Raw genomic sequence first — 11,052 nt, forward strand, 5'->3', positions numbered from 1 at the left:
TACACATTTTACTTCAACTCATAAAAAAGATTTAACATTTTGCCTGGACCATGACTAGAAAGTCATCATTTTCAAAGTTGCACTTGTTAGGTGAACCAGGGTCTCTCCACAAAATCAAGTGCAAGTTTCTTAAATATAGTATCATGTACACGGTAAAAAAATGTAATATGCATTCCAATGTCAGCCTCTAAAGCTAAATTCACACTAGAAGTGGGTGTCACGGCGCGTCACACAGCATTTTTCAAGAATGGAATTCAGGCATTCATATTTACTTTGTCACTTTGTGTTTTCTTTTAAAAATACAATGACAGTGATATTGGACTTGATTTCAGCTTAGGTCTCACAAATTTGAAAATGCAAGCTAAAGCAGCAAGAAGAAACTTGGATTAGCTCTCTATACATTTATTTCATTTAACACTGCCTGGCTGGTTCTATGTTCTATCTTTATTGGGCCAGCCAAAATCTGTTTCAAATAGTCATTGCAAAGGCTTTGAGGGAAGTATTCTGTGTGATCACACTCTGCAGTTCAAGAATATTTGTACGAAATAGTGTTTCTTCAGCAATATTGGCTCAGGCACCAATTTATTAGAATGCCATTTGAGTGTTTTTAATAGCCTGGCAATGCCTCTTGTCCCGCTATTGTTTACAAAGAAAGAAGAACAGCTTGTTTACAAAACTCTTCTATTGTTCTGATGAGCCATGTTGCAGATTGGATAAATCCAACTTTGGTGCATTGTGACGCATTGCCCAAAAAATGTGATGCCCACAAAATTTATCAAAAAATATTATTTTGGCAGCAGCAAAAAAAACGGGTCTAGTGTGAATTGAGCTTTAGGGTGCACTTGGGGGAAATTAAGAACATTCCGGGTACAATGGGAATTATTCTTCTCTTCAAGCACAAAGCTGGTCGGAATGATGTTACCTTGTCACTATACTTAAAGAGCTCTTAATAAGAAACATCAGCCTTTCTGGGTGCATTCAAAAACAGACGGCATTAGCAGCATCAGTGGCAAATTTCCATAAAAGCTCAATATATCCTCATTTTCTAATGTAGCGGGTCTGACGTGAAGCAGACTTTTTACTTTATTACCTCTAATAAATGCTCAATGATACTTAGTATTAAAGATTTAATGCAATGCTTAGGTGGTAGGTGTTTATCACAAAATTGAGGAAGTAAACTTGAAATGTTAATTAAATGGAAATATTCCATCGAAAAACCAGATGGTTGTGCATAAATGTATACTTGCTAAACAGATTATATGATTAAATGTTTAGAACATGAAGTTTTTCAATGGACATTATATTTTCATTTTCAGAGTTTTGTTAGGTCCAGAGAAAATTTGAAAACAACTTATAGAGGAGACGTCAATATGGAGCTAGGCGATTATCTAAAGGAAAAATTGTATTTTGGCAAAGGCCTCTCCGCCCCCTGAGCCACCCATCTTTTTCTAAATTCTAATGACGGGACCTGGGCGAAAACTGACGAGGGCCTAAAATCTAGTGATTAAGGAAAGTAAGTTGATATTGTTCAGTAAAATGTAGGGTAGATAAAATTCGTAGAATCGATCCATATTCTGATCACACTTACAGTTTATTGAATTGTGAAATCGGTTTCTTTGAAGGCAAAAAGAGTAACCCTATTATGAAGAACGCTTTCTGAAGTTTTCATGAATCGCCGCCATTTTCATGCGCATGTGCATTCGAAGAGGATAAAAAACGCGGGAAATATGTTGAGTTGAATTTGGCGTTGAAATGGAGATGCAGTTGGGTCAAATCTGTCGCTTGACCCCCGGGGGACTTGGGGATATTGGGTCAACAAACTTTTCCTACAAAAAAGCAAATTGAGAAACACCAAGGTGCCTTTTCTTAAACTGATAGATAATTTTACCGACAAACTAAAGATCTTGTGTGTGGACCAACTGAAAATTTAACGACCAATCCACGAAGTATTTGAGGGGGCGTGACACCCCCTTACACACCCCAATCGATAACTACGACCCTGAACAGGACAGAATCCTATGCTCTATTCTGTGGTTGAGTCTTGGCTATTTGGCAGTGGTGGCAGTGGTGTTCTTGTGTGAAACAAAAATTAGCATGTAATCGTTCCGTCCCCTTCTAATAAACAGCTAATTTTTTGTTCCCAAATTTGGAACGCTAGCATAACAGTGTCACCCAACGAATTTGCAATGAATAACACCTTTTCACCACAATATGCACCAACCCCTAATGACCAAAATTTAGAGAAGTAAGCTAATTCTTTGAGATGATTCGGCACTTTTATTAACATGGATAAATAGCAAGACGAGGAGCAGGGGGGCTGGAGGGGCTTTTTGCAGAAAATGAAAACCAGGAAAGCCTCGTTTTATACGGTTTTATCCCCCCTATTTTTTTAAGACCCCCGCATATCTGATTGATTGAGCCTGGTTGCATGGTGGAACCATGTTCACGTCTTCATAAACTCTGCCCGGATAAACTTTAAACTTAAGCACCAAAAAAGCTGGCAGGGTAATCCAAACACCTGCTGGTAGAAAAGTCTAAAGAAACTGTTTTTTTTAGAAAGAAAATTAATGTGTCACAGACCAAACTGTGTGCAGCTGAAGCAAAGAAAGAGGAGTTGTTTTGATTGTCAAATTGCTCTCGCATTTCTGGTCAAGCTTTTTTTTCTCGCTCTTAACACAATATTTCTCAATCCTTTTAACGTTGTTCAGCGGTACGATGAAAAGCTACACGCTAAACAATCCTAAACAAACAGTGTAATTTGCATTTTTTGTGGAACACATTTTGAGGATCATACTGAATATTGGTTTTTATGAATTGCCACGAAATGTTCCTTTTTCGTATAATTCGTTTGCAAAAATTGTTAGTTTGAAGCAGCATATTTCTTGTTCAAAAGTCATTTGATGGAAATTTATTCATGAGAAGAATATACAGGCTTTCGAATGGCCTTTGTGTTGCTTACATCGCACATGCACTTCAGGTCAAGCTTATGTATTGGCGGACTCACAGTTAGACCTTGCCTGTCCGCCGTACCATTTCATTGTCATTCGTGAAAGTCTATGCGTCTCACGGTCTCAGCCCAATGCAGAAACGCAGAGAGATCTTGGTCGCGAGCCGGATAAAATAGAGTTGTCCAGTGAATCCACCGGACTACATTTCTCTATTTTACCTTTGAGAGCCGACCAGCTCGAGGGGCAATTCACTCAAGCAAATAGCGTACGAGATTTTACATAAAACAAAAGGATTTCTGGGCATTTTCAGATAAAACAACAGGATTTTCACTAAAGGTGTACGAGATTTTCTTGGAGTGATTTGCCCCTCGGACCAGCTTCTCCATTTCATCCTGAGAGCTTATGTTTCAACTATTAGTCAACATAAAACTTAATTATTCGGTAATTGAGTGTTGACAATAGGATCAAATAACGGATAATACGATTTCTTTATTTTACCTCTGACGAGATAACTTTATATATTTACGCTCTTCTCTATTTTACCTGGCTCGCGACCAATATGGGTGCACCGAAACGCATGCCCATGCATATGACACTGGGACGTTTCGCTACCCGGTGAGGTGGGAGATGGTTGGCTAGGAAAAATGTTGCTTGAAATAATGAAAGAGTGTGGTGATTTAATATCAATCAGCGCGCGCACGCAATCCATTCATGAATTATTTATCCTCACAGGTGCTCTTGATTACGGATGGTGCTGTGGCTCGCAACAGCCGTATCCATCGTATTATCACGCTCTTTCACAGGCACGAACATTCAGGCTTTGCACGCAGAACTTCGTGGATTTGATCTGGTAACTGCAAGAACAGCACGGTGAGAACTTAAATATATCCCAGCTTGTTTAAAAAAGGTTTAATTGTAGCTGTAGCACAATAAATATATATAAACACTCTTCTTTATAAGAACCTTGTAAATCTTGAGAAATCTTGTAAATTTAGGTTGAGGCTGACTGCTCTTAATTTTTTCTAAAATCTGAGGCTGGATTGTTCATAGGGTGTAAGCAGTGCGAGAGCTAGCTTTTTTACTATAGGGAGTTGTTCAAGCCTTGTTTGCTAACAAAATCTAGTTTTTGAGATAAAACGTTGTTCAAAATTTCATTTTGCAGAAGCTCAGCCTCAACTTGTTCTTAATTTGTTCTTAACTTTTGACCAATTTTGAAGCTCGTGTTCTTATAAAATTGTTCTTATAAAAAGAGTGTAATTTGGCATTAAAACATTGAGCCTCGAATTAAAACATATTTTCCACCCAAATAAAGAGCGAAGTAAACTATTGAAAGGTATATGGAATGAAAATAGAGGTATTTGTGAGACATGCGTATGCTGAAACAGGGTCGTCGGTACAAATTCATATTTGGGAGGGAACTGCCCATTGTATTGCTTCCAATTCAGTACACCGTTATAAAGGAAATATAGTATAGTTTGAAAATTATTGGAGGAGCCCCCAGCCCCCCACTTCCGGTGGCCTTGTGACATGTTGAAAGGTTTGGCAAATGATTTTTTCTAATTCTCTTTCCAGAAATACGACTTTGATTTTTTGTTATATTTTTTGAAATTCTAGCAGTGCTCTTTTCAATCAGAAATACAAGATGCCAAGTGGCTTTGCTATGTATGTGTGCTGGAACATGTATTCAAGAATGTCTTCAAATGATAATCTAGTTCCGGCTTCTCCTCGAATACCGACGATCATATTCTTACTCTTAAACTCTACTTTTTTGACTTTATGTCCAAAGAATGCATTTTTGCAAAAGAACTAGTCAATTCCAGCAGCCACTGCCTTGATATAAATTAAATTTCTGCGTTGTGTTTTTCATCCATTTTATTCTTTATAATATGAGTCAACTTCCACCATTTAATTTTGTATAATACGACAGGTATCATATTTCCTTTAGACTTTCTTTAACATAACAAACGACGACTATCACTTGCCAATATATTCTTCTTTCCAGTTATTTAAATGCAGAGTAGAGCAATACAGGATCCATAGAAAGTAGACATTCATTCCTAACGCTGCAAATTACAAAGTGAAAATTCAATAATTCACAACCTGAAAAAAACTGCAGTCATTGGTTTACAAGCATAAACGTTCTGTAGTTATGTCTTATCTTATTCGTTTTATGTGAATAGTGGTGCTATCGTTAGAATTTTTATTCTTTGCACGACCGAGGAACCATACTTGGTATTCCAGTGGCGTGGTGGCAGGGGGGGCAGGGGGGCTATGGCCCCCCTGAATAGGGGCGCAAATGGAAATAAGGGGACGCCAAAATTGTTTGATTGTAACATTTCGCTAGGAACATCAAAATTGATCGTACACGGGTAGAACACTTTGTTGTAACTGGCTGTGAACAATTTTATAAAACATGCGATTCTACAATCGAAGCACGTTGCGCTGCCATGACCCAATCAAAAATTGTGTCATATGTTTTCGTGTTCTCAAGATTTTACGTATGCCAAAAATGTTTCTATTAGTTTGCACTCGGAACTCCAAAAAGCCTGAGTGTACGCTAAAGATCTTCGGACCCAAGTACATGAAATGCACCCTGGCAATCAATATAGCAGCTTCTTGTTATTAACATCGATGTGACCATCACCCTTTCTTTCTTTATCCAGCGCATGAATCCTCCCGTCCCAAATTTTTTCTAAAAATCAAAAATCAACGTTTTTCTGAGCATCACCGAACTGTCTATTCTGAGCGGTGTAGTAATTTGTTAAATTTTAGTCTGGGAGATTCATTTATAGCCATTCTAGAAGGCTTGATTTCAAAAATTTTCTTGCGCGTCGGACCCAACCATGGTGGGTCCTCCTTGGTCACTAAACCTGATTCTTAGCCCAACGCCAGATTCAATTTTGTGCCGCCGCCTCTGTCCGATTCAATAGTGCGATCCAAGGTTTTTGAAAGAACTACTATTTAATAACTACTAAAGAATAAAAAACTTGACTCCATGTTTATATATTATACATCATGAATACGATGACACTAGGCTGGTAAAATCGCCCATAAGCAGTGGCGAAATGGACCAAGTTTACCTTTAGTTAATAAACTAAGGAGTCCGAAACAAAAATTTGCTCTATGTTATTTTTCTCTGAAGCTGGTATTCTGGATATTATGAACGAATTCAAGGGGCCGCCAGCCTGTATAAAACATCAGTGGAATTGAATAGAATGTCTCTTGATTAGTATTTTATGTTTTGCCTACCGTATTTTCTCGAAAAAGCAGACCCTCGAAAATAAGCCAATTCAAAATAGCTTGATATTTTACCGAACCACGATCGAGAAGGTCAAACGTTAGGATTACATAACTTTTCCATTCATATTCGCATTCTTAGTCAAAACCTATTTATGAAATTTTGGATTCAAGTTGCAAAAATCGATTTCACTTCTAGAAACACATGCTTTTATATAACCACGATATATAGATAGGGCGCAAAAATTTACTTGGCCACCCCAGGGAAAACATAGCCACCCCGCCACTGCTTGGTACACTCTTTTTTTATAAGAACCAGCAAAATTAAGTTCAGGCTGACTGGTCTTAATTTTTTCGAAAAACTGAGGCTGGATTGTTCTTAATTTGTTCTTAAATTATTAGGGTGTGATCAATGCGATTACTAGCTTTATCGCTCAAGGTACTTGTTCAGGTCTCATTCGCCAACAAAGTGAGTGAGACAATCTTCAATTGACGCCAAGTTTGAACATTCATCGAGAAAGCACCTAAACATGGCTAAATATTCTCGTTATTGAGACAACACGTTCTTCAAAATTGCAAGTTATAGTAGCTCTGCCTCAACTTGTTCTTAATTTTTTCCTAAATTTGGACCAATTTTGAAGCTCTTATAAAAGAGTGTAAACTGTAGTAAATCGGATGTGGCTAAACCTTTTGGCCGTCAACTTTTAAGCAACAGCAACGCAATGCCAGGATCGTCACATTCAACAAGCGAAAAATTCAACGAACCCCTTTTCGTTGTGATCTCATTTTGGAAATAAGCAGCGTCAAAAAACGCCTCTAGTGTTAATTCATCTGAAAATCGTACGTATTTTTCTCCACCTGCTTTGTGTTTCTTGATTTTCACACCATACTCAAATTCACCTGGGCGTGCTGGCAAACCGGTGGGTAAATTTTGCTTACTCAGACAGAATATTGGTGTTTGAGCTGAAAGACGCTCGTTCGTCATTGTAATCTTGTAAAAATTCTCTGAAAAACAGATTGAAGCTTTGATGGATGGTGGTTCCTTTGATGGGTAATCTTTGTCAACTTTACTCTTTTTCATTATGTAGTGTTCATACTGACTCAGGTTGCTTTTCGTAATCAAATTAAGTTTTCATTCTGCATTTGTTTTGAAACAAACAAATACAGTAAAAACCCACGTGTAAGAGCATACTTTTTTCAGAGTTTCGCAAAACAGGTTCTTGTTTTATGGGGTATTTGATAACAGTGTAATAGGGGTTTTTGCCAAACGAATCCACCCTATCGTTACCGTCGATATAAACTAGTCTTTCGATGAGAATTGTGTCAACGAGACAAATAAATAATGTTTCAAACGTCCATCTTCCGATCATGCGATCTTTCCGTGAAAGTATATAAACTTCACAATGTTTCTCTACGGTTGTCCCGTAACGTCGATCGTTATCCTAATAACAGGTACAGTCTTTCACAAGCACTGTCCATTCAAACTATACTATAATAATGCACAATCAATAAATCGTCACGCGCGATTCCATAAATCCAAATACGTATTCTATAAATCCATACTTCATGTCGACAAGATCTTTTACAAGCATCTCGCCACACTAATTAATCACCCAGAACCTAAACATACATAATATCAAACCTTAACCCTATCGCTCTTAGACCCCGTCCAAAACTGGATCGATCGATCCCAAAACATTATGTCTTTACACGGGATCGATCCCAGATCGGCCCTTACGCACATGCGTATTGCTTATGTCATTAGCAACACAAAGAAGATAGCATTGATAGCGCCAAGTTTGTAGGAATATTGACAACAAAATGGCTTTTAATTGGAAAAGTGGTAACAAAATGTTTATTTGGAACGAAAAATAAATGGTCCTACTCCTGAAGATCACACTGGAGTACCAAAATTTCGAAGATAGTCGATGGCCAGGACTGGGAGCCTATTCGTTTTAAGTATGAGGACATCTATAAAAACATTATAGCGGCCTACCCAAATGAGGAGGAAGAGGGTGAAGCGTTTCCAACAGGCGACGCTGCCTCAATCTATGTCGAGAATAAATCATTCCCATAAGTTGAAGCCTGTTCGCTAAATTTGTCAATAAAGTTGTAAAAAAATTCCTCCATATCGTTTTGTTTTTCTCTTCTGGTGGGCGAGAAATGTGAATGCGCGCAAAATCTGATAGAAAAAAGCTCGAAGCACCATGTTCAGAGCACCTCCAATTGGATAATTTATTAGCCTCGTTCCCTATCCGTGCCAATTTGGGATAGATCCCACCTTTTCGAGCGTTTACACGAGACGGGATCGATCCCAAACTGGATCGATCCCAAACTGGAACGCTTTCCAAAGCGAACCCAAATTAGCACGGGTAGCGGATCGATCCCGAGCGTTCCCGTGTAAACGGAAGGCCGATCCGTACCAGTTTGGGATCGATCCCGGCCTGGATCGATCCCGTGTAAACGGGGTCTTAATGAACCTAAAGGTGCAACTAGATAACAAAAGGAATTATAAACAATCGAATGTGCAAAAGGTGTTAAATAAATAAGGTTACAAGTTGTAAAACAAAGGAAATCCAAACTAGCACTATAACAACAGTTTAGGCTGAATAGGTTCATAATTAGGTTCTTAATTTTGACATAGTAGATATTGTTGTTTATCATCTGGTCTGTTCTTCATTCTAAATATTTGTTAGTCAACCAATGCTGTCAAAAGTCCACCAACAATGATACATTCTAAAAACAGTAGCAGTAACGTTTCATTATAACGGTTCAAATTTAAAATACATTATACATTTTTAGTTTCATTTTAACAATTAAATTTTCTGTCACCTTTTTGGTTTTCCGTTAAAAAGTATATAAATTAAATGGCTCGACTCCAAATATAAGAACCCGTTGGAAATTGTTTGGCTAAACAGGTTCTTATATTTTGGAGTTTTAAAAAAGAAAACTTCTGCCAGAAGGTTCTAAAATCCTTAGGTTCTTACGCGCGGGTTTCTACTGTAGCAGACAGGGCCGCAGAATATTTGTTTACTGAAGTTTTGTTTCATTTACTGAAAAGGGCTGCATTTCAAAATGGAAAATAAAACAATTCTTTATGTAAGTCATTTTCGTAGTTAATTATGAATGCTGACGATGAGGGAAGACCAAATAAGATATTAGCATGCCTACTTCACTTTTGTATATCTAAGTCGTTACTCTTATGCATGCACAATGAACTACAAGGTTTGTTATGAAAGTTATATCACCGTTCAACTATGTCAAAGTAAATCGTTAATCTTTTGACCGGTCGATGCTGTGCGCTGAAGATTTTTCGAAATTATTCGGTCTCTTTACGAAAGTAAATGGTTTGATATAAATGATAAAATCATAGAAGCTTATGAGTAAATATCTTTAACGTAAATAACAGGACTAAGCAAAGCTTTCTACTGTCATGAAATCTTTCTTGAGGATAAAGAAGAATAAATTAACTGGTTTTATTATGCTTTCTTTTAGGTAAGAGCACAAGCAATGTCATGGCTGGTAAACTCAACTGTTGCATGGCAACTAATAACCAATACAACGAAGCCAGGTGCACATTACAACACAACAACATCTAACTCGACCGCTGACTCATCATGCTTGTTACTGCGCGGGAAATTTTCAATATCCTACGGCCTAACCGAGATATTTATCTGGTTGTTGTGCAGTGTGCTAACGATTGTCCTAAATGGAATTTACCTGCTCAATTTACGCGGATGTAATGATAGCAAAACGTCCTTTTCAGTCTATATGTTGTCGGTGGTGTTGTGTAACATTTTTGCCGGTGTGGCAATTCATCCAGGCATGGCCTTCGACGCCTATCAAAAACGCAGTTCGTGTGTAATGTTCTATTATCTCCTGGTGTCGTATTTATTTTACATTCTATTCACTTTTTCTATGGTAGCTTTGATTGCTGTTGATAGGTGCTTGGTCATTATCAGAATAATTAAGAAAAAATACTTCGTTTCAAGACGCAATAGCTACTTTGCAGCCACTTACGTCAAACCTGGCCTAATCTTGATACTGAGTCTGTCTTTGTCTGTCCTCCGATTGTTTTTACCTGATCCTGTTACCAAGGCTATTACTGTCTCTTGTGTTGCCAGTGCAGTCCTCTGCCTTTCATCATCAGTGTTTATCATATGGAAATTAAAAATTCTTACAAAACATCGCCAAGTAAACATCAGTCTTTCATACCCAACGTTAAGCCGATACAGAAAGACCGTTCTTAGCATGCAAGTTCTGATATGCTCCCTTATAGTCTCAATCTTACCAATTTGTGGCACCTTCTTGGCGATGCGTATCTTTCAAGCAAATGTGAACAAACATGTAATTACTATAGCAACAAAACTGTTCTGGTTACGGCCTATTTTTGAGCCTATTGCGGATATATGCATCAAAAGACGGTTAAAGATGGATTCAAAACCAACTGCCGTTGTTCCAATGAGACAGAAAGCTGATACAGCTTAGGAAGTTCCTGAGCGTGTGGTGATGGGAGTTTCAAGCGACGAGAAAGGGTGTCTTCTTCAGGACCAACCGTTGTTAGAAAAGATACTAAACGTATCTTGTCTAAAGAACGCGTCCTATGAAAATTTAACAATTCTGCTCGCACCTATTGACATAACTTTGATACAGACTTTGTAGATGCTTGGACAGAATAGTCTAAAGTCAATACAGAGTTTGCCATGCAGGTTTGGCATCAATGTTTTAGCGTATTTGGGGGGAAGGGTAATCCCTTTGTTTTTCATAAGTAATCTCTTTGTTTTTCATGAGTTAGTCGGTAGAATCTTCAGTTGATCAGTAAATTAATCATTTGTTAGAGCAGAAATAAAATTCTCTCTACCCACAT

At 37.9% G+C, this 11,052-nt stretch overlaps 1 protein-coding gene across 1 annotated transcript in view; it reads right to left on the bottom strand.

Annotated features, from left to right (window-relative positions):
- LOC135693732 (DNA repair protein RAD50.L) overlaps positions 1–1,726 on the bottom strand; it is a 37,260-nt gene extending 35,534 nt beyond the window's left edge. Inside the window, exon 1 of the mRNA XM_065212290.2 lies at positions 1,589–1,726. The gene's annotated coding sequence lies outside the window, so the exon portion shown is untranslated. The remainder of the gene's footprint in view (positions 1–1,588) is intronic.
- Between the last annotated feature and the right edge of the window lie 9,326 nt (positions 1,727–11,052).

This window comes from Rhopilema esculentum, chromosome 11 (genome assembly GCF_057945365.1).
Source record: "Rhopilema esculentum isolate cy_ngs chromosome 11, ASM5794536v1, whole genome shotgun sequence".
NCBI lineage: Eukaryota > Metazoa > Cnidaria > Scyphozoa > Rhizostomeae > Rhizostomatidae > Rhopilema > Rhopilema esculentum.